A 21,623-nucleotide genomic window follows, 5' to 3' on the forward strand; every position below is an offset into this window, starting at 1 on the left:
AGTTCCACATCTGGAAATACCGGCATTTGTCCTCAGAAGAGGGGCCTTACTGGCCTGACTGGGGCACGAGGTGATGCTATGTTCCGGCTGCCCAGCCCAAGAAGGAATGGCTCTCTGCTAAGCATATTTCATTAACTCAGAACACACACTTCCATTTATTTAAACCATATGGATGCATTTCATGTTTTTATTACTTTTCATATGACTGAGACCACCATAAATGCTTGCTATGCATCTTTGAGTACTTTAGTTTCCTGAAGCAATTTTCTCCTATGTTTCAGTTAAGTACAAGCTCCACAAAACATATTATTAATTACAGATGCTGGTTGCCTTATGCAGTATGATGTATTCCCTCTACATATTCACTTAAATGTCTGTTGTGAAACAGCAATACATATAATGGCATTTTATCTATAAACTGTCTGAAATAAAAGCCTTTATGATTAAACATTCATCAAAGCTTGAATTCTGTGAAGAAAATTCTTGGTTTTGGAGCAATGTTTACCATATCGGGTAGGTGCTTCATCACATGCTAAAGACTTGTTGATTTCATTAGGAATATTCACATGCCTGCAGTTAAGCTTGAGATAAAGTGGTTTGTTATGTCACAGTAAACAAATATCTTCTTGTAGAGCTATGGTAGGTGGTAAAATCCCAGTGACTAAGGTCCATCTTTATGTCTGTAAAATAGCCTGCTGAGTCTAGCCAAACACAGTGACAACTGGATTGACACAACCAAGTCACTGATGTGGAAATGTTTGATTCCCTAAAAAATGCTTGTTTTAAGCAAGCTCACCTTCATATTGGCTTTAAACAAGTAATATGCAGATGAAAGAGTGTGCAAGTTTTTACTCATTCATTTATTGCAATTTTCTAAACCATTGTTTTCAATAGTGGTCATATTACTTTTCAAATATTTATGCTCATCTGCATTGCAAAAGTAATTTGTATTGCACAATGACTGCTCTGATGGGGTTGATATTTTTCCCCTGGTAGAATCAATGATACGTGGGGCAAGAAGTAAAGAATTTGGCCCAAGAGGCTTTTACAAGCTTGTCGGTCTAAAGAAATATGGGAATCATTCTATGCTGTAACTACATCTTCACAGACCACTTAATTATACTCCGACATGAATAGAGCTGCTGTCACAAATGCTGTCTGTAACAAAATAGATGTTTATCATTGACACGCGTTGTAAAGTAATCCCAGTTTATTGTTCATTTATTAGCATTAGTCACTTGGTTAGGGTGCTGTGAATGTCCCTAATGAAGCACAGCAAGCTAAATCTATGGAGTTGCTTCCCTCCAGTGCCTAAAATAAGGACCAAGTATGGAGGTTTCTGAAATGTTCAGTTGAGACAGGAGGTGAAACAACATATTTAAGCTAGGGTCCTGCCCTTGTTCAACTTGATGGACAGTTAAATCCATCAGTTAAACAGAGATGAGACTTTTGACATCAGTCCCCATACTGGGTGAGCAAGGTCCCCCATACGTCCATTCTGAACAGTTCACAGTCCCAAAGCAAGAAGTGGGTGTGTAAATTTGAACATCAAATTGGGAGCTAGCAGTTGCCAAGGTGGACTTTAGACTTCAAAAAGAGGTCTAGAAACTGCCCTAATGATGGTCCTCTCCACTACGCAGTCCAGTTATTATTGCCAAGTTTCTGTTACAAAGCTGATCCCCTGATCTGGTCACACTTTGCTCTTTTCCTTGCTTTCACCTCCTGTTCGCATCTCCTTCAGCCATGGCCAGGGATGGCTGAGGGAAGCTGCTATGGAAGAAGCTGGGGTGCTGGCTTTTTAGGGGCTCACAAGGTTCAAACAAGATTTTCTTTTCCATAATGGAGACCTGACACGTCTTGCACAGTATCACTACACCAAGAAGCAAGACATGCCAGAAACTCTGTGAATAGCACATGCTGCCTGTTGACCAGGCACCTGCAGTACCCAGCTCTGCCAGACTGAGTTAAATCATGCCTAAATGTCAGTAGGAAAACCCAATGCAATAAAACACCAGCAAAAAGAAATCACTGCCTGCTCCCTGCTGATCCTGCACACCCCTGTGCCAGCTGCTTCAATCCATCATTCATAGAATTTTCCTCAAAGGAACCCTCTAAATATTGGCAACCCCATGTCAGTGAGGGCCACACTGAGAAGGAGTGTTGGCCAGTAGCTGGTTTATGCCTCTTGCTCCATGGTGCTACAGGGTTCCCCTGAATGCCACAGGGAACAACCTGATAAGAAGTGTCAATGACTATGAAAATAGAGTGCAGATGTCACACTCCAGTTTCATTGTTCCAAGACAGGCATTTCATTGTTCCAAGACATCTGCAGGTGTGTCCCCACTCAATTACTGCTTCTGTGCCCCAGCTGCAGAGCAGGACACATTCCTAATGAAAACCTGTGGTGCAGCACAAATTGTGCACAAATCTTCCAGACTCCTTTGGAAATCCCATCATTTTAAGCAAGTCTGCTACGCTCATCACAAGCTTGAGGTGCTGGCCTAGCAGACAGTGACTCCAATGAGGTGACGCATGTTTGCACAGCAGTGACTGAACACCCCATCACAGCTCATATTCTGGAGCAGTCAAAGCTCAGGGGTGGCTATGAACTGCAGAAACAGAATGGAGAAGTAAGACCCTGTTTCATGTCTTTTTGCCCCACATAAGGGGTGTTGCAGCAGATCTAGACAGCGTTTTCCCACTAGCAGCCTTTTATAGTACAGCTTTTCTTCTGAAGCCACTGGCTTACCTATTTTTCTGCTACAAGGTAAACACATGGTTTTGTGAGGACAAGTTCCAATAAAGTCAGAGGAATTATGTTACAAGCAGGTAACACCACATGGCCAGTGTTTGTCATTCTCACCCCTATAAGCAATTTTTACCTGGTAGAACTTTGATCACTGTAAGACACATTAAGTCAGAATCATAAAAATAGGTGCACTTGGATAGTGGGTATTAACTTGCACCTCTTGTTTCTTATCATAAAAAAGTAGCTTGTGGCTCTGCCAAGAAATCAGTGCCCTTTAGGCAGTTTGCACCTCCGTCAGAAAAGTAGACAAACCAGCTTTGAGTGAAGCTAGGTATGCAACATAGGCCACAGTCACTGAAGCTAGAAATAAAACGTTTCATGGTTTTGGTGCCTCTGCCATACAGGAAACAAAGCTTTGCATACCTATACTTAACCCAAGTGTTTCAGGGTTACTTTTGTTTCCATAGTCAGACACCAAGATAAGAAGCTGATGTATTTAGGTGCTCTGAAGCACATAAGTATATTTTAATGGTTAATTGAAACCTATTAACATTCTAGTGGCACCAGCAACTAAATAATGCAACAATTCACAAAACATTATTTAAAATCGCCCTGATAGTCAGGATGGACGGGAGGAGGAGGAAGAGTACACTGATACATTTTTATGTGTTCAAAGCAGTTACCTGGAAATGAGAGAGCAGAAGTGAGAATTTAGATGGACTGTTAATATAGAAACATTTTTAAATAATTGTTTAGTTTTTTATGGAAGGCTGTAAGAAAGTAACAGAAAATTGAACAAATATTTATTTTTTGCAAGTCATATCTCCTATGGTTTTCCTATCCACTGTAAAGTAATAAAGATGTCAGAATTTACAGTACTTATTTTTGGAGTAGACAGGCCTTTTGGGGTTTTGCTTTATACATTTTAGTTGTCACAAAACAATCTAAAGAAAGTCACCTTCTCGAAGACCAGAACCTCTGGATACTGGATGCAGGAGGCTTCAGTGTTGAATTAGTATTGTTTGTATAGTTCAGACAGTCTAAGTATTGTCAGTTCTGTTTTGCTCTTGCCTTTTTACAGTTTAACGATACTTTGGATTTTGCCTGCAGTTTGTTGTTTTCCAGTGGTTTGAAAACAAGAGCGGTGGGTGCAATGAGGAGCCTACGGCAGCACTGGACTGCCTCCCTTGCTTCATGTACACCACTTACAGCCTCTCTGAGCCTTCCTGGAATAACACTGGTGTGAACGCAACTATGTTCTGCTCTGAACCATAAACAACACTTTGAAATTAATCTAAAATCTGCCTCTTTCCTCCATTTTTAAAATGATTTAGCCATGCTTTTTACTTCCAACTTCATTTCTTAATTTCAGTCATATGTTACTTGGAAAAACAACTCCCAGTGTAATCATGTTTTACTATCTGGTCTCTCATGTTCAGTACTGTTTTCCATGTATTTCTAGCAAAAGTAAAAGATTTCAGGATCCTAGCAGGATCCATAGCGGCCATGAAACCCAAGAGGTAGTTTTTTCTCAAAGCCACACTGATGCTAGGAAAATGTAAGGACACAGGACAGACAATATGCTGGTTTTGACAGACCAAGACCTGATGGGTCCAAAGCCTAGAAAGTATTTTTAAAACATAGTGATTTCCCGATAGAGATAGCAGCATGCTTGTTTCCCCTCCATGTGCATGTGATTGTGTTGGCATCTCCAACATTCTGCAGACTTCAAATCTGCAATTAGGGGATTTATTCCAGGTTAAAAGATAATAACAAGGCTTCCAAGAATGCAGCCTACCTGAGGATCTGCTGAGTCTATATGATAAAGACAGGTTGAGTGGAGCTGGTGCAAAGTGATAAAAATCTTTAGATCCAAATTCAATATCCAGGATTTCCACTGGAAATTCTGTGAACCAATGAAATATCCCCTGTGCATGAGGGTTACAGCATCTGAATGGGTCTCAGAAAGGCGGAATAGTATGGGAAACTATAAAGAGTTGTACCTCTAACTATCACAATATTAGAGTTGAGTAATATAATACAGACTATCATTTCTGCATCTGAAAGAAATACAAATGACTTACTGCTATTACTATGCGTTCACTGCTCTTCCTTCCCAGGCAAATATGTGACTTTACAGAAATGGTTGTTGTGCTGAAAACAAAGGAAAACTTAGGGAACTAGGAAAAAAAGAATGATATGACAAAATAAAAAAAAAACCATTAAGTGAAAATGTAGTAACTTTATCAAAATCATTACAGTATCTTAGTAGCTAAATGTAAAATAATAAAATGAACCACAGTGGACTGCAAGATTTTTCAATTTCCTTGCACCTACTTATGTATTTATAAGTCTGTAAACTGAGTACAAAAGAAGCATAAAAAATTCCTGTTCATTATATATCCATTTTGCCTGGGTCTGGATGACTCCACAAATTTAGGGATGAAAAATAGCAATAGCAGGGTCTCAATGCAATGTAGTGATACGTAATTAATGACACGTATAGATCACATGTGGTTCAAGTTCAGAGAGAAAAAGACAAAAGAAAAATAAGGTACAATAAAGGTAGAAACTAGAAAAACGTGGAAATAGATGAGGCCTAAGGAGTGATTTCCAGTAAGAAAGTCAGGAAAACTGTGGTCTTGTTGACAATTTGCAAACAAAGAAGGTGAAAGATCTTGGATAAATTATTTATTATCCTCCAAGGTCTAATTAGAACACACCCACACATGCATGCAAGGGTTGAGGAGAGCTTTTTTTGTTAAAATAAGCAGTTTTGATCTGCCTCCTAAAATGCCGTAGTGGATTGCCTCAAGCCTGGTCTCAAACTGGAACTTTCTTAGGATATTTATCTCAACAAACAGTTTGAGGGTATCCCCGTGTGTCGAAAAATGTACAAGCAAGAAGTCTTTTCCTAACAAAGGAAAATGGCATCCCATGGATTGTATTGCAAATTGCAGCTATGTATTTCTTGACAATTAATTATGGCAATTAAAAAAATTTCTAGATGTACACATCAAAACCCAAAAATAATTAAAAATCACACCTAATGACTGCAGTTCTTCAGAGCCTGCCAGGAGAACTGGATGCCTCAAAATGCATTCAGATAGCACTGATTCAGTATCAGTACATAACATCCATCTGTCCATAGCCACCATAAGACAAGTTTATAATTCAAGTCCAGCATTTTGAAGATCATATTCCAAAAATCACTGCTAGGCTAATATTTAATTGATAGTCCTATTGATAGTCCTATCGGGCAGCAGAGTTATAACAGACTCTCTAGGCAGATTTTGAGTCAATCAGTTGCCATGAGACTTGGTTCCGGTTCTGTTGATGCCTAGACTTTCTTTTTTGCACAGAGGGGGAATGTCTTTGAGGCTATGAATATGATATTTCTCACTATTATACCCGCACATGGACAACCATATGCACAAATATTCCAAAAGGTGTTAAGCATTTTGCACTTATGTGATCATATATGCAAGCAGAGTGGTTGTAATCAGACTGTTATTTGCTCTCAAAAACATGGCCTAAATTCTTGTAGAAAACAACAACAAATTGATTCTAGACAAAAAATGGGATTTGAAGACTTAAATGTCTCTGCCATGCTCCTGTCATGACTACTGTGAGGAATATGGATATTCTGGAAGATGATTCAGAAGCAAAGCATGTTAAATGTCATTGGTACTCATGAATAATTATGGCTGAACCAAAGCATACCATGTAGTATAGCCTAATTTCTGTCCAGGTGGAAGGTACAGTGGCTCTGCCCCATTGTGAAGCAGGACAGAGAAGTTCTTGCTCAAGACTCAAACTTGAACCTCACCCATTCATCAGGAGGTATTTGGTGGTAGAGCCAGAAAACTAAAGGTGGCTGGGCCTGATGGTGGCCCAGCTTTAACTGCCTTAGCTATTAAGCTCAAAAGACCCTTTGAGCTTGGCCAGTTTCATGTTCAGTTCAAGTGATAAGGCTGCATGTGGAAAGAAAGGAGTTATGGCATTTGGAAAGGAAATATCAATGATGAGCCCCCTTCAGGAGTGTCACAGCACTTTTAGAAGCTTTGGAAGGAGACTTTCAAACTATGAGCTGTGTTTTCAGGATTTAAATAATTTTGAAATAAAATTAAGGTATTATTTTACCAGGACAAAAATTTCAGCTATGAGAATCTCTGCATCTACAGAGCTGAATCCAGTGAGGGGAGGCTGTGCCATGGTACCAAGAGAGTTAAAGAAATAGAAATTCTCCATGTAAGCAAGGAAGAGCAGCTCCACAGTTCCATTTTACCTCAAATCCAATTGTGTGCATTCAGACTTGTATTAAAAATAATCTATATGCTTGCCTGTCTTCAAGAATGAGCACTCCTCAAAATCTGTACCCTAAGGCTCTGCCTCCTTTGTCATGCAAGTGAGCTACTCCCACCTTTTACTGTATAAGGCACAAAAAGATGATGATACATACTTCTTTTTTCTCTCATTGCATACCCATATGTTTGTATAGTGATTACGTTTGCAGCCAACAGATGCTCTTAGTTTAGGATTCTTAAACATAAACCCAAAATCATCTTGTATCTGCATTTTTCTGATACAAACAGTTGTGAAAGGTTTTCTTTCATTTACTGAAGGAGAAAGTTTTTCTCTGCATGCCTTCTACATTAACATTTTTTGAATAATTGATTCCCTTCTGGGGAACAGAAGCAGAGCATTTTCCTCTACCTGCTGATCATTTCTGAAACAAGATGCAAGATCTCATGGACCAAAACTCCTTTTAGGTCTGTATGATAAGCACTCATCCCTTGAATTATTTAATTCCTAGTGACAAAGAGTAGCCCCACAGGCCCAACATTATTTGGAATAATCCAATGTTTTGTTTTGCTTTCTGGAGGAAGTGAGGCAACCAAATATAAAGAAAAACCTAAGACTTTGATAGCAGATTTTGAAAGATATGCACAATTTAAGGATTACAGTAATTTGCATGCCTCCTATTCTTAGATGTCTTTCAAGTCAGGGGTGTGTTTAGCAGATCTGGCTATTAAATGATAATATGTGTGAATTAGCTATTCATTCCTGAATATAGGTCTTTGGAAATCATCACACATCTAAGGAAAGCAATCTTCTTTCATTTTCTAATTGCTGAGTTCAAGGGTCTGGATTTTTTTTACTTCTGGAGATTACACTGGTAGATTTTAAATGGTGGTTTCAGTTTGCCTATCCAACAGCAAAATTATAGATGAAATTTCAGAATAAAATTTGAAAATGTTTTCTTCTTGGCTTGTAGTCTCCTAATTCTCCATTCCTGGACATGAAAATATCCCTTCATAAGGGCATAGGAAGCAAGATCTCTGCCCCAAGAAGAAGATTATTTAATCCAAATGTAGAGGATGACAACAAAAGGTGAAGAGGTGATTACAGATAGTGCCCAGGAGGACACTCTGAGTGAGATCTAAGTGAAAGGAAGATATCTGAAGAGAGTTTTGAAAGCAAAGAAGGAATTATTTTAATGAAGGAGTGTTTGATACAAGTGCAAAGTGTTCCTTCAGAGTACATAGGACTCAAGGAGAGGAGGAAAGGCAGAGCATTTGGAGAGAATTAGGTGAGGGCTATGCCTCATCCCCATTAAAAGAGGTTTGCTCCTGTAAAAAAACATGTGCTGGCAAAAATAATTTTTTCTTCATGAATACATCTGTTCAGCAAGCAATGAACAAGCATTTTTATACATATATACATATACACACTCATATATACAGAACCCTTCTGTCAAAGAAAAAAGCTCATAAAGTCAACCTTCAAAACTACTACAGTACTAAAAAGTCAAACATTTTCTGCACAGATCTTGCCAAAATTTTGCCAGAGAGAAATGGAGAGGAGCAGAGACAGTTAGGACACCTCACACTACCTGAAAGACCTTTCCTTCCATGGAGAAATGTAGGCAGACAAAGAATAAGGCTGCTTGAATAGACAGGGAATTTACTTGAATCCAACATATATAAAAGAAAGAGAATCAAGGGTGGGGTGAAGTACACAATTGTCAGAAGGGCAAGATAGAAAAGGAAGTAATCTATGAATCCTGTGATCCAAAGCCTTGTATATATCAAATTCAAACTGTCATCAGATGATTCAATTTATGCTGAAAAAAAAATCTCCTGATTCTGAATAGTGCAGTTCCAGGTTAAAAAAAAAAAAGAAAAAAAGACAGCACATATTGAAGGAAGGCCATTAGCTTTTCCATACACAGAATGTGTGATTTCGGCCCACTGGCATAAATGTGCTAACTTTCATGATGGGTGTGGTGCTTTGCTTAATTTTTGGTGTGCCTTAATTACTCACTTTTAGCCCTGTCCTTACAAAATTCATCTTTTTCAGCTCTCTTCCTCCATCACCTGCTTTTCAGTAAAACCATTGTAAAATACTTCACTTAACTTCTGCTGATACTTGGAATATTGTTATTTATTTGCACAACAAAACTCACCACTAACTAACTAATAATACTGGTTAATTTTGTAGCCCATAATTTTGCAATGTATTGCATAGCTTTGGTTTGCACTTTTACCTACCAGTACTGACCAAGAACTGCAGTGGTCAGAACAGCTCAGAAATTAAGACCATTGAAGAATTAGAAATCAAATCTAATGGCTTGGACTAGACACTGTGATGACCTAAATTCAAGAGTTAATCCCTGTCTCAAGTACTTTGTACCACAGATTATACTATGACAGAGACTGCAGAATGTGAGATTATGACTTACCTTCATGAAGTTCCTTCTCTTCACAAATGACTCTTTCTTGAATGCTATCATCAAATAAGAGCATTATTTATTTATGCAGCTCCCAAAAGTATATTAAAGGGCAGAAACAGGCAGGATGCAGAAGAGAGGCATTTTTTAGTCTGATAGAATTGAGACTTTGAACTGTTAATTTTTTTTTTTTTGGTTGACATTTCCTGTAGCACAGAACACTATTTCTTATCTCTTGGCAATGATTGTCAGGTGCTGCTTGATACTGGTTTAAAGGTACAGAGCACGATACATTATGTAAATTCAAAAATATTAATAACTTTTTCCAAAGGGCATTTTCTAGTATTTTATTTGAGTGAAACTCAAGTTCAGAGCATTCTCTTTAATGCAAGAAAAAAGCTCAGAATTACATTCACAGATCTTGTCCTGTAAACCTGCAATGCTGCATTTTTTTACTGGCAGACTATTAAGACATTACCTTGACATGAATTTATTTACCTATCTAGAAATAAAAATGGAGCAGCAGATTTATTTCATTTTGAAATTGTATCACATGGTTCTATAATCAATTGGGCTCAACTGGCCTGTGGTTTCATTTGTTCCTATTAATGTTGAAGCATGTCAGAGCTTACAGAAAGTTAGCCACTGGCCCTAAGACACAGATGTCATACAGTGCAGTGCATCATTTCCCTATTTATGCTGAATGTGAACTATTGTGCTAGAAGAAACTTGAATAATGCCCCAAATCCCCCACACCTTCAAGCACAGATGTTCATCAGTTTGAGTTGAAATGTAATGCATTAGAACATTTGTGTGTGTTATCTCAGGGATGAATTTGACCCATTCACCCTTTATAAGCTCCAAGGACAGAAAAGCCAGATGGGCCAGTGGAGCTGGATGGGGCTTGCCTGGGCATGGAGGCACAGGTAGACTGTTCCTTGAGATCCTCAGCCCCCTCCTGGCAAGTCTCTGTACAAGCGCACATACTCATGGCACAGTCTAAATCGGCATGAGATTTTCCAGCTCCCTTCTGATATCACATGCTTTCACTTCAGTGTTTTTATCTATGCCTCGGCATCCAGATTCTAGAGATGGCTTAGGCAAGCTGTGGGCAGCAGAGGCAAAAAGTCTCTTCCGAAAAGCTACACAGCTGTTGCTGAACTGTGGGGATGCCTGGCTTGTCTAAATCCACCCCGGCAGTGCCTATGGTCCTGCTTTCAGAGGGGCCCAGGAAGCACAGGCTGGAGCCCCTGCCCTGCATCAGCTTGCAGGCTCACAGGCAGCCCAAATCTCCCAAATCTGACCCACCTTGTCCCTGTACACAGACACACAGTGACAAGACTAAGCTAGAGCAGTAGCTATATCATAATCCCTGTTTTTCATGCAGCCTAAATAACCTAAAGATTTCCCTTCTTGGACCAAAGGGGCTCAAATTCCCATCTTTTATATTCTTAATGGTACCAGGCTTCTGGCTGGGCTGAGTGGTTTGTTCAGCCTTTCTCTGAGTGAAGCTGTGCTACCAGCAAGCACAGCTCCCACAATGGTTGTGGATTTTCCAGAGACTGAAAGTGTGGATACCCCCAGCACACACATCGTGAACTCAAAAGTCCTCCCTTCCTGTTGAGCATTCCCACACAAGGTGAGAGCATCTGGGTCTCCCACAAACCCGTAGTTTCCTTCTGCTCATGTGGTGGTCATGAAGAGACAGGAGATGAAACATCTCACATGCCAGAAGTCATGGCTTCTCAGAGAGTGTTTCAACCAAGTAGACCATTAAACGAAAGGCAAACCACCTTCACTGTCCTTTTTTTAAAAGAGAAAGAAAAAAAGAGCAAGCTGTTTTTATATTTCCCTAAAAATGATTACTTATATGCATGAACTCTGTGGAGAAGATACCAGATTCAGGGTGCCAAGTGGATGTCAGTGCATGGCTCTAAGACACACTCTTCAAAACTGACATCCCTGTATTCAGTAGGACTGCTTGGAGGACTAGGGGTTAAATGAGCAAGACAGGAAAGAAAGAGAGGAGAGAGGGCTTCACCTCTTCAGTATGGGGCCAAGGACAGCCCTGGGTTTTGAAGTCCACGGGAGAAGGACAAGAGAGGAGGCTCCTCAGCATTTCAGGACAAGGTTTTGCAGCCTGGACTTCCTATAACACTCCTGTCTGCAGAGGAAGCTATGTATAAATGCCATGCTCTTTCTAGTGGGACTTTTTGCCAGATTCCTCTGCTAAAGGCTGGTGCAATGTAACACTGCAACTCCCAGTAGCCTCCAACTTAGTTTTTCCCCTCTGACAGCTGGAGGAAAAGGAGAGGTTAACCCACTCTGCTTGTGGAGCATAAACCACCAATAATGTGTGCAGAAAAGTGTGGAAACAGGCAAGAAGGTGGATTAGAAGTATGGACTAGCCCACATGAAGATTTGAACTGAGAAAGGTCTGTAACATTCCTACAACAAAGAATGTTTTGTTTTGTTTTCTTTTGTTACTGTTTCTCATAACACATATCATATGATAGAAGTGACAATTAATAAAATAGTCAGATAGCAGGTTACCCCAAGCAGCTCATGAGGATATTGTAGAGACCTAAAGTGCAAACGAATTCAAAAGGGAATTTTATGAATTCACAGGAAATGGGCCCAGGGACAGCTGAAAAACCGGTGACCCAGGTGCAATGTCTGGCAAAGGAAGACCCTGCGCAGTGCATTGCCAGGGACTGGAAGGGCTCAGCATAAGAATGATCTTACCCTGATCCTTACACTCTTTCCATCAGTGCTGGGAACAAGTAGATGTAACGAGCGCTGTTCATAGACTGCAGTGATCCAAACTCTAAATAACAATTCCACACAAATAACAAATACACTTACTATTAAAAAGAGCAGTGAGAATGTGAACCACTTCTTTCTGGGCTGAGCTTTGGAGGGAAACTTCCTTGCAGAACCTGCTGCAGGAAGCTTCACCTAAAGACAAGGCACTGTGACACCCATCATCGCCCTTGGGAGTAATGATGAAGTTTTTCAGATCCTCCTCAGGGACATATGTTTCCTTCACCACCACGGAAATCTTTCACTTCCTTTTGTGTGTAAATTTTCATAGAAATTATAACTTGTTTCTTAGACAGATGGAGCATTTGAATCAGTCCTTTTTCATTTTCTTTAACAGAATGGATTTTGTTGGATTTTTCAGGAAGAGGGAGGAATAATTTTGATAGTTCCTACATGAGATCTTCTGTATTGCTGATTAAAAGTATCAGAATCACACAGTAAAAGACCAGCAAAACTGCCCATTCTAAACCAAGAAGTGAAATTCTGGCTGTAGCTGTGAGGACAGTTGTTTAGGGTTTTTTATTACTTTACAGAAATCTGTGTAATGCCATATACAAATGCAGTTTGGGTGAGTGTCTTTACTCCTCATTTATCCAGGACATATGGACTAGTGTGGTGATAAACTCAGTATATGCACATTCAGGGTCTCTGGTTAGGCTAAATGTTTGCCTGATTCAGCATAGCATGCTATAATAATGTAATTCAATTTTTCCTCATTTTTAATGTTATTTCAGTCTGTTAACATAATTTGGTGAGCTATTATAGTTGTTACAGCTGCTAGTTTTGCCCCTAATACTGATTTCACTTATGACCTCAGTCAGAACTAGATTTAAAGTTTGAGATGATGTAAGTGAATAAGGATTATTAGATTTATTCATATGGCAATTTAAATAAGAAACTGCCTGGCTTAGAATAAATGGTAAATGAAAAATGCATATGATTTATAGACCTGTCCACTTTAAAGATTTATACACAGAGTTGGATGATTAAGTAAGAGACAGACCTGATTACATAAAATATGTAATTTTTGTAATGCAATATTGGAAGCAAGCTGCTAAACAGCAACAGCATAACAACGATTGCCCAAACAGCTTTTGTTACAATATTACTGTACAACTGGTATGCAGTCACGTAAACACAAGCAACAGACTTATGACCATTTCTTTTCCTTGACAATTCGTAGATGTTGTTACATTCCAATTAAAAGCATCTTTCCCTGTCAGAGACTGCAGTACTATCTTCTGGAAGAAGCCTGTGGGACTGGAGTTGTCTCCAGGCTTTGTCTACCCTTCCCATTTAAGAGCACCATTTTCCCGTGTGTCTCTGCTTTCCTACAGATGTGTGTTCAAGCACTCCCAAGGCTGCATGCCAGGGCTACTGATCTTACATTAAACTCCTGTATCAGAAATAGGTAGATTTCTGAGACTTAGAAGTCGTGCCTGTCCCTCAGGACCTGAGAAAGTCCAGATGTATCATCACATAAACAATAGGATGAGCAAAAATCCTTGCACTTTTCTTCTACATCCCAGAAAGATAAAGCTCTTCATTTGCTCTCCATCAAGGTGGAAAAGCAAGGACTAAATGTATTTCCTTTCATGGGTTTTAAGGCCAAAAGAAGCTGTTGTATTTAGTCTCTCTACCTCTCCATAATGCAAGCCTTGGACTTCCATTCAGCAATTCCAGCTATATTCCTCTTTAGTCGAGAACTCAGTGAAGCTCTAAAACTCACCAAGAATACAGTAAAAGACCTTCATGAATGACACTGCTGAAAGATGCTTTAACACCTCTCAGGTCAGAGCATTGCTACAACCTGTTATGTCTCCTAAGGCACCATCTGAGCACAGAAGAATAACAGCAATACTACATTTGGTGACTGTGGCATTTTTGTGCATATACATATTTTCATCATGTGCAGATTTGAAGACCACATGGGAAACATACAAACATTGTGTATAGGGATACTAAGCTACTCCATTCTACATAAATTAATACACTTTTTATGAGAAAGCTTAATAAGTGTATTCCAAGACAGGGGGTCTTCTATAACATAATTTGCAGAGAGTGAATTGACCCAGAAAATTTTAATCTAAATCCCAATCTGATTTGTTTAAAGTAATTTAATTTCATCCTTAGTAGTTGTATGGATTTTATCAATTATACCAATTAAATTGTCAAGCAGATTTATTGACCAGTCATCTACAAGACACTTTCCTTGATATAGTATTCTGGTATCATCAACTGGTCACAAATGTCTAGCCTTAGTTTTTTGGTGTCATTATGTGCACTGAATACTTGAAAGAGAAAGTTCTAATAAATGAGTGTTGTGAACTGAATATTGAAATGAGGATCGAAAGCTCCTTATTTCAAGTTGCAGACACAAAATTACAGGTAATGGCAGATGCAATCCATTTTGGTGCTTAGCCATCCTACATGGAAACCACACATTCGATTTCTGACCTCAGAGTTGCACTACAGTTAGAGATCTCCATGCTAAGACCTATTATCTAAATGTAATAAATCTTGCCAAAATGTACATCCAGTTAATTATAAATACGAAAACTGAGGCATAAAATTAAAGGTTGGATTTGAACTTCAACAATCCATGTTTTTCAGTTTTTCTCTATTGCCTGAGTTCTAGACAAGTGGAAAATCTTCCTGAAATAACCCTGTTCTCCATCCTAAAAAAATTATTATTAAAATAAATTTTGATTCATCAGAACAGATTACTAGAATCAGACGTCTTGCTTCCATTGAGTGAGTCACAGTGAAACTTCTGATTTCTCTGTAACCTTTTCCTAATTTTCTTCTACAAGTTTGCCAAATAAGAATACTACTGGAAAAAGCACCAAGAATTTACAGATCTTTGTAGTCAAGGCAAAGACAGAATTATGTAGTTGATGGTCAAGGGGATTGCTGTGGAGCATACTCAAAAGCAGAAAATTCTAAAGAAAAAATCAAATGCAAGTAATGAACTTGACACACATTGGAGTGCTTTGATCCCCATTTGGTTACCAGACAAGGCACCACGACATGCAGACTCCCCTCCCACTAGCAGTTCAGAGAATATGCACCATGGCCCCTAACATGTTTGATCTCCTTGAATGTTATTCTAGAACTAAGGGGTTTTTAGAAATACTAAACACTCAGCATGAGTAAGAGAAGGCAGGGTTGACTACCATCCATAAAATCACGTCCAGTTGTGTTTATTGCAGGAAATCACAAATATGGTGGTCAGTATTATGTCCTATTACAATTAAGCCTAAGATTTTGCTTTTCACTGTTGGCGAAGGGAGTCTGAATTTTTGGTTCATGTCACTGTAATGTGCAAACTCTAGTCTTAAAATATTTTGAGACGTTTGTAAAAACGACATGAGATGGTAAACAGCTGATAGGTGAATGACAAAGAATTTTTGGAGTGAAAATAATTTGTTGAAGTATTGAAGAGCCACTTGGACCACTCCAGAAATACTTGTCTATGTGCATAATCTCAGTATTTTTGGTAAGCGTGACTGTGCATGTATGTTTAGCCATAGAATAAGTTGCAGACAGGTAGTGACCACACCACCATTGTTGCTGAATCTGACACCTCATTGGAGTAAGACAGCAATGTTTTTACTGATAGGTTTTAGGATACCTTCCCATTAAAGTTCAAGGACAGAGACCTAAAACATACATGCTAAAATGCAGGGAGTAACTGAGCTCTTCTCATGCAAAAACCCAGATGCTGCTGCAGAGGCCACAGATTCAAAAGTGACGGTAACTGAGCTCAGACATTTAGTAGAGAACTCCTCCTATTGAGTCATGAGGTGCAGAAAGGACCCCCTTACTTTCTGAACTCCTTCTCAGAGAGGAGTCTATGTGTGGCTGGATCCAAGCTTAACCCCAGGCTTTGTCAGCTTTTTTATGTCTAAAGGATTATAAAGATGTAATTGAACCCTTATACAACTTTGTCTCACAGGATTAAGGATGGAAAACCAAATATATTTCTATAAATAAAACAAATTAGTTATTTAAATTGATTACAATAATGGTAATGACTAGATAAAAAAGACCTAAATCAGAATTATTTACTAGCTATAACTAGTAGTATAGTGCACTTCAAGCAATATTGAAGCAATTATATTAAAGACAATCAAAGACAATTGTTACATAGAGATTGATGTTACTCACTCGTACCTATGACCTTGGGCAGAACTCTTTCACTCTGCCTCGAGGAGTAACTTTGAGGGGCATCCAGATACACTCCCGGAAAAGATCTCGACACACCTTAGAGAGGTATGCTAGAAGTCCTCACCATGAAACAGTAGGACTTGCCTTTGAGAGTATAGAGTGTTTGGCTCTCAGTCATATAGATTTTTAGATTATGTGTTGTCAGGCTTACTCAGTAAAATATGCTTTGTTGCTGAAAAAGGTGTTATGAGCATTTTGGTTTCTTCTGCTTGACACTTCTTACTCTCACTTCCGTATCAGGCCTGCACAGTTTTGCTGACCCCAGCCTCAGTCAGGAAGCACCTGACTTGCATGTCCTCATGGTGGGTCTGACAGTTTGGTCAAGCTGGTCTCAGCACCTTTCAGCACTGAACACAGCAAACTCTCTCTGCTCCATCTTATCAGTGATCAGCAGATCTTCCTTGCTCAATCTGTCACCAATAAGTTCTAAATAAGACAGAGTTCGAGCTGCTGTATCCCCACTTAGGCAGAGCAACCTGATACGGAATCTTAGGGAATATTATTTTTTAGCTACAGCAATGGAATATTTTGGGTTTTATTTCTGGTCTTCAATGCTTAACCTAGACGTAATTACTCAGGACTGTGATTTAAGGAGACAGTATCTCATTTTTTATTATTATTTTAAATAATACTGTTGCAGGTCTGGCCTAGCTGTTGCCAACCCTGGACTGGCCCCCCTTCACCCTCCCAGAACCTTCCCAGCAAAGGAAAGGAAAAAAACCTGAAAAGAAACGCACTCAAAAGAAACTGAACTGAATAAAAAGAATAAATTATATTTTCTAACATTTACAATCACACTGTATACGCAGTACGTAGGATCCCACCCCCAGGGGAAAGGGAAAGGGAAAAAGGGAATAGGGGACTGAGTCCCTGGAAAATTGAGAAGAACACAAAACCAAACCAAAAGAAACAAATGAATCAGACAAAACACAACTAAAACCCTCAAGGAAGGGGAACAAATATGAAACAATCTCACCCAGGACAGGAGAACCACGAACAACCGGAGGGACCAGGCTCCAACCACCTTCCACCAGCTCCTCAGCCAAGGAAGAGAAGGAAAAAACCACTCCCCCACTGCTACGTGGAAGACATGTGTGGAATACTTGTAACTTCCTTAGATACAATGGTTACTGAGGAAGCCATGGGTCAAACCATTACAAATACAAAAAATGTTTTATTTAAAATGTAGTCAAGAATATACCTATATCATCTGAATGACTCAAGAAGTAAGTATGGCAGAGAAGAAAGAACCATTATCAAATGAATTCATTCATCAGGCAGGTCAGTAACAGACATGGTGGGAGGAGGAAAGTAAGGACAGGAGCAAGGTTCTTGTAACACCCTACTCCTGAAAAAGACAGATGGATCTCAATCAGTCCCTAACAAAGTGATGTGAGGGATATGAGTTGGCAGCAATAAACATCTCTTGCTCTGCCAGCTCCTTTTGGTCATGAACCTTAGCGATGCTGCCTTGTGAGCTGTGCAGTCAGCAGCACCTCAGTGGGTTGCCCAGCAGGTGTCTATACTCCCTGCACCAACCCTCAGATCCATGAGGGATGGTTTCTTTTTTCACTGCCTTCTGTGAAGGGCTGTGCCATTCAGACATTTAAAATCACTCCCTATCAGGTAATCAAAAAAAGCTCCAAATTCGAAATGGTGTCAAGTCTTTACTAACATTTCCTTGCTTTTAAGTCTTTAAAGAAGGCAAAGGATTTTTAGAGTTCTTGAGAAAGTGGTAGTCCCATAAAGTTAATTCTGTGCATCCAGTACACATCAAGACAGAAGACAGTGGTACAGTCAACACAGAATTTGCACATAAATGCAGATGGCAGCCTCCGTCACTAGCAGAATTTGTCTTCTTCTTCAGATGTTCAAACATAATTGTTACTGCTATTGTCATCTTTGTTGGTATTTTAGCAACTGCAAACATACTAAGGGTTTTAAAATAAATATGACATGCAGGTTTCCAGAATATAAAAGGGATTTCACCTTTTATCTAAGCATGCATAGCTGGTGCCTTCCAGTGTGCTCATCACTTGGGGGAATTGTGCATAAGATGTTTTGCAAAAGATTTTCAATCTGGCAAAAGTGAATTGTTCTGTGTAAGTCATTGCAGCTGCAAAGGATGCCTTGAGAGAGCACAAGCAGGTGCTCGAAAGAAACCTATACTGATGCTGAAAATGTAATAACAAACAAACAAAAACAAACAAAACCTAAAACAACAACAAAAACAAAACCCAGCCCAACAAAAAACCAACCAACCAATCAACAAACAAACAAACAAACAAATGAAACCCAAGACACTAAAAACACAGGAAAAAAAGAGGTGCTACCCTAAATTGTACAGGTCAATACAGCATTATTAGTACCTCTGTTTGCAATCAGCTTCCAAGAGAAAAGACAGTATGAGACACATACAGCTTCAACATGCATTTGGTCTAATCCAGGCGAAGATGCAGCCATTACAAAGGCGGAATCTGTTGTACTGATCTAGATAACATAACATTTTCTACTTTTTCTGGAAGCATCCTGAAGTCAAACAGGCTGCATACAGTGAACTGTTGACACATAGCAGTGTAGTAGGAAAGAATCATAGAATCATATATATTTAAGACATCAAAAAGGAAAAGCATGCAGAAAGAGATTTAGGAATCTTTAAAATGTTTTGAAGATACAGTTACAAAAACTTTAGGCACTGAAGTGAGTTTCAAAAATTGCTCAAGCATTTATCAATAGCACACATGCAGTTTTACTAAGAAAACTCAGAGCTGAAATCTTGTCTTACAGACATAACAAAATATTTCCCAACTGACGTGGATTCCTAAATGTGTAAGAATCAATCTTTTGATCTACTGTAGGCCTCAGCTAAAGAGAAACTCCAATGCTCCAGTTGAAATCTCTAGTCTAAGTAAAACTCCTAAAATTGTTAAGTCATTTAAGGCTGAGGTAAATTGCAGAGCTACTTCTCTGAACTCTTTATGTTCCAGCAAATCCACATGAGTCAAAACATATTCGTCACTGAGCCATGAACTCCATTGCTGTCTGTATACCATCTTTCCAAATGCTGTGGCTTCAAAATAGAATGCAATCTCCCCTTGCACCTTGTAGCATCTTGGCTTTCTATCCTGAGTTACCACAGTCTCAGTGACAAAATGTTCCTGGTATACGACTGTTTCAATAAGGAAAAAGAAACCAAATATAAACATATCTTGAAAGCACCAAGTGTTCTGTCTCTACTATTTTCCTCTGCTTGGTAGTTAGTGGCCAAAAGTAGCATAGTGCTCCAGGCTGTCAGGAGTGTCAAGGCTTTGACTGCCTCCAAAAAGTCAGGACCTCTTATTATACCACATATCCTAGGGTTCCATACATGCCACTACTATGGAAGTGAGAGCTTCAACTGAAAAAGAAATGGAAATGTAGTTCTTTCAACTGACAAGTGATAACCAAGTGTAGGAAGTGAAGAGTTTTGCCCTCTTCTCAAACAAAGCCAACACATTCTTGCCACATACATCAAAGTATTGTATTTTCTACATTTCAGCTTATTTTGTTCTGGTTGAGACTGTTGAAAGGATTTCCTCCTTGCATTTTTTTTTCAGTCCATCTTCTTTTCCTAACCTTTCTGCTAGTATCCCTACTGACTTTTTTGTTGAAGTCTTTTGGCTTTCAGTATTTGGTTCTTTTTTTTTTTTAATGTGGAAGGATCAATCACTTCTCATTTATCACCCTCTCCAGGAAGAAGCCAAGTATTCCTCATGTCACAGTTCTTATATCCACAGTCCTTTGCTCCAAGTGTGTCTCCATACATGTGTACTGTCCTCTCCTCTGGCACATGCTGTTGTGACTGTGCTGGTAGGAGGAATTCCTGATGAGCTGCAGCCTCAGCTGGTCCCCAACTACTGTCTGAAGAAGGAATAAAGTAGTAAGGCACAGATTCACAAGAAGCTCGTGGGTGCCTAACATCCAACTATACAGGGTTGCTGCCAACTGTCCTTGTATTGACATCAATTGATGTAAAAAAAGATGCCACAGAAGAAAAAGAAAGTGGATTTCCCTGAGCTAAGGCTATGGGGCCGAAGCAAGTGGCCTCCCTTGTGGAGGATGGAGAGGGAGCTGGATCATATCCAGGCACACCTTAAAAAAGGCAGTGCTGAACTTTGGAGGTCTGCTACATTTTGAACAATATGTCAAGGAGGGAAAATTATACCTCCCTGGTTTTAAAAGGAATTGACATTTATTTTATATTCCCCAGATGGTAGAGAGAAATACACTAAGTAGGTGGATGATGCAGGTCAAAAGAGAAAATCAGGGCCCCTCTCTTTTCTGTGGGAGACTGCTGTGCACAGGCAGAGTGCCAGCAATTGAGAGGCAGTTTGGGTAAGGTTTTGGAAAAGGACAGTTGGCAGATTAAGTTGCCAGGATGAATCTAAGGGATAAGTTGTAAAAAGAGTGAGGTACAGCTTTACATAACTTCTTGTCACATATTTAACTAGTTGAATCTGTGAATGAGTGGCTCAGTGTCCAGGGGACAAAGCTTTATACGTTTTTACTCTTGCAGTATCTAGAACATAAGGTCTCTCTGTGTTGAGACACAATTGGCTTCCTACCCCTGAGGATAGATAGATAGATAGATAGATAGACAGATAGATAGATAGATAGATAGACAGACAGACAGACAGAGATTGAGATATAGGTCTAGATATGTATCTGTTTATATGGCTTGCAAGAGGGTATAATGGGAGACAAGGCATAAAGGCAGTTATGCATTACAGACTTGCTTAGGACAACTTCCTAAGCCACTCTCTCACAATCTCTGTTCAGCTCCATAAGTCATGGCCTCAGCAGGACTAATTTAGCCATTTCGGATCCCTTCCAAAGGAAGTTAAGAGCTTAATAAAATACATGGCACATCCTTGTATTTATACAGTGATTTCACTGGCATTGTATCTGTGTATCTGACATAAAAGAGAGCTGGTTTGAGTGTGTAAATGTGATAAAAGTGTGATGTGTAGAAAAGTGAATTCCAGATATGTGCTCAGCTTGTTCCATTTGATTCAGAATATGCCAGATCTGGCCACTGCAGATTCATTC

At 39.3% G+C, this 21,623-nt stretch overlaps 1 long non-coding RNA gene across 2 annotated transcripts in view; it reads right to left on the reverse strand.

Moving 5' to 3' along the window:
- The window catches only part of LOC139674520 (uncharacterized), a 58,001-nt gene extending 48,305 nt beyond the window's left edge, over window positions 1-9,696 (reverse strand). Inside the window, exons 1-2 of one of the 2 annotated variants that reach the window (XR_011698312.1) lie at window positions 9,495-9,696; window positions 4,834-4,903 (exon numbers count right to left, since the gene is read on the reverse strand). This is a non-coding gene — a long non-coding RNA (uncharacterized lncRNA). The remainder of the gene's footprint in view (window positions 1-4,833; window positions 4,904-9,494) is intronic. The other variant, XR_011698311.1, reaches the window with a different exon arrangement.
- Between the last annotated feature and the right edge of the window lie 11,927 nt (window positions 9,697-21,623).

Source organism: Pithys albifrons, chromosome 7, assembly GCF_047495875.1.
Source record: "Pithys albifrons albifrons isolate INPA30051 chromosome 7, PitAlb_v1, whole genome shotgun sequence".
NCBI lineage: Eukaryota > Metazoa > Chordata > Aves > Passeriformes > Thamnophilidae > Pithys > Pithys albifrons.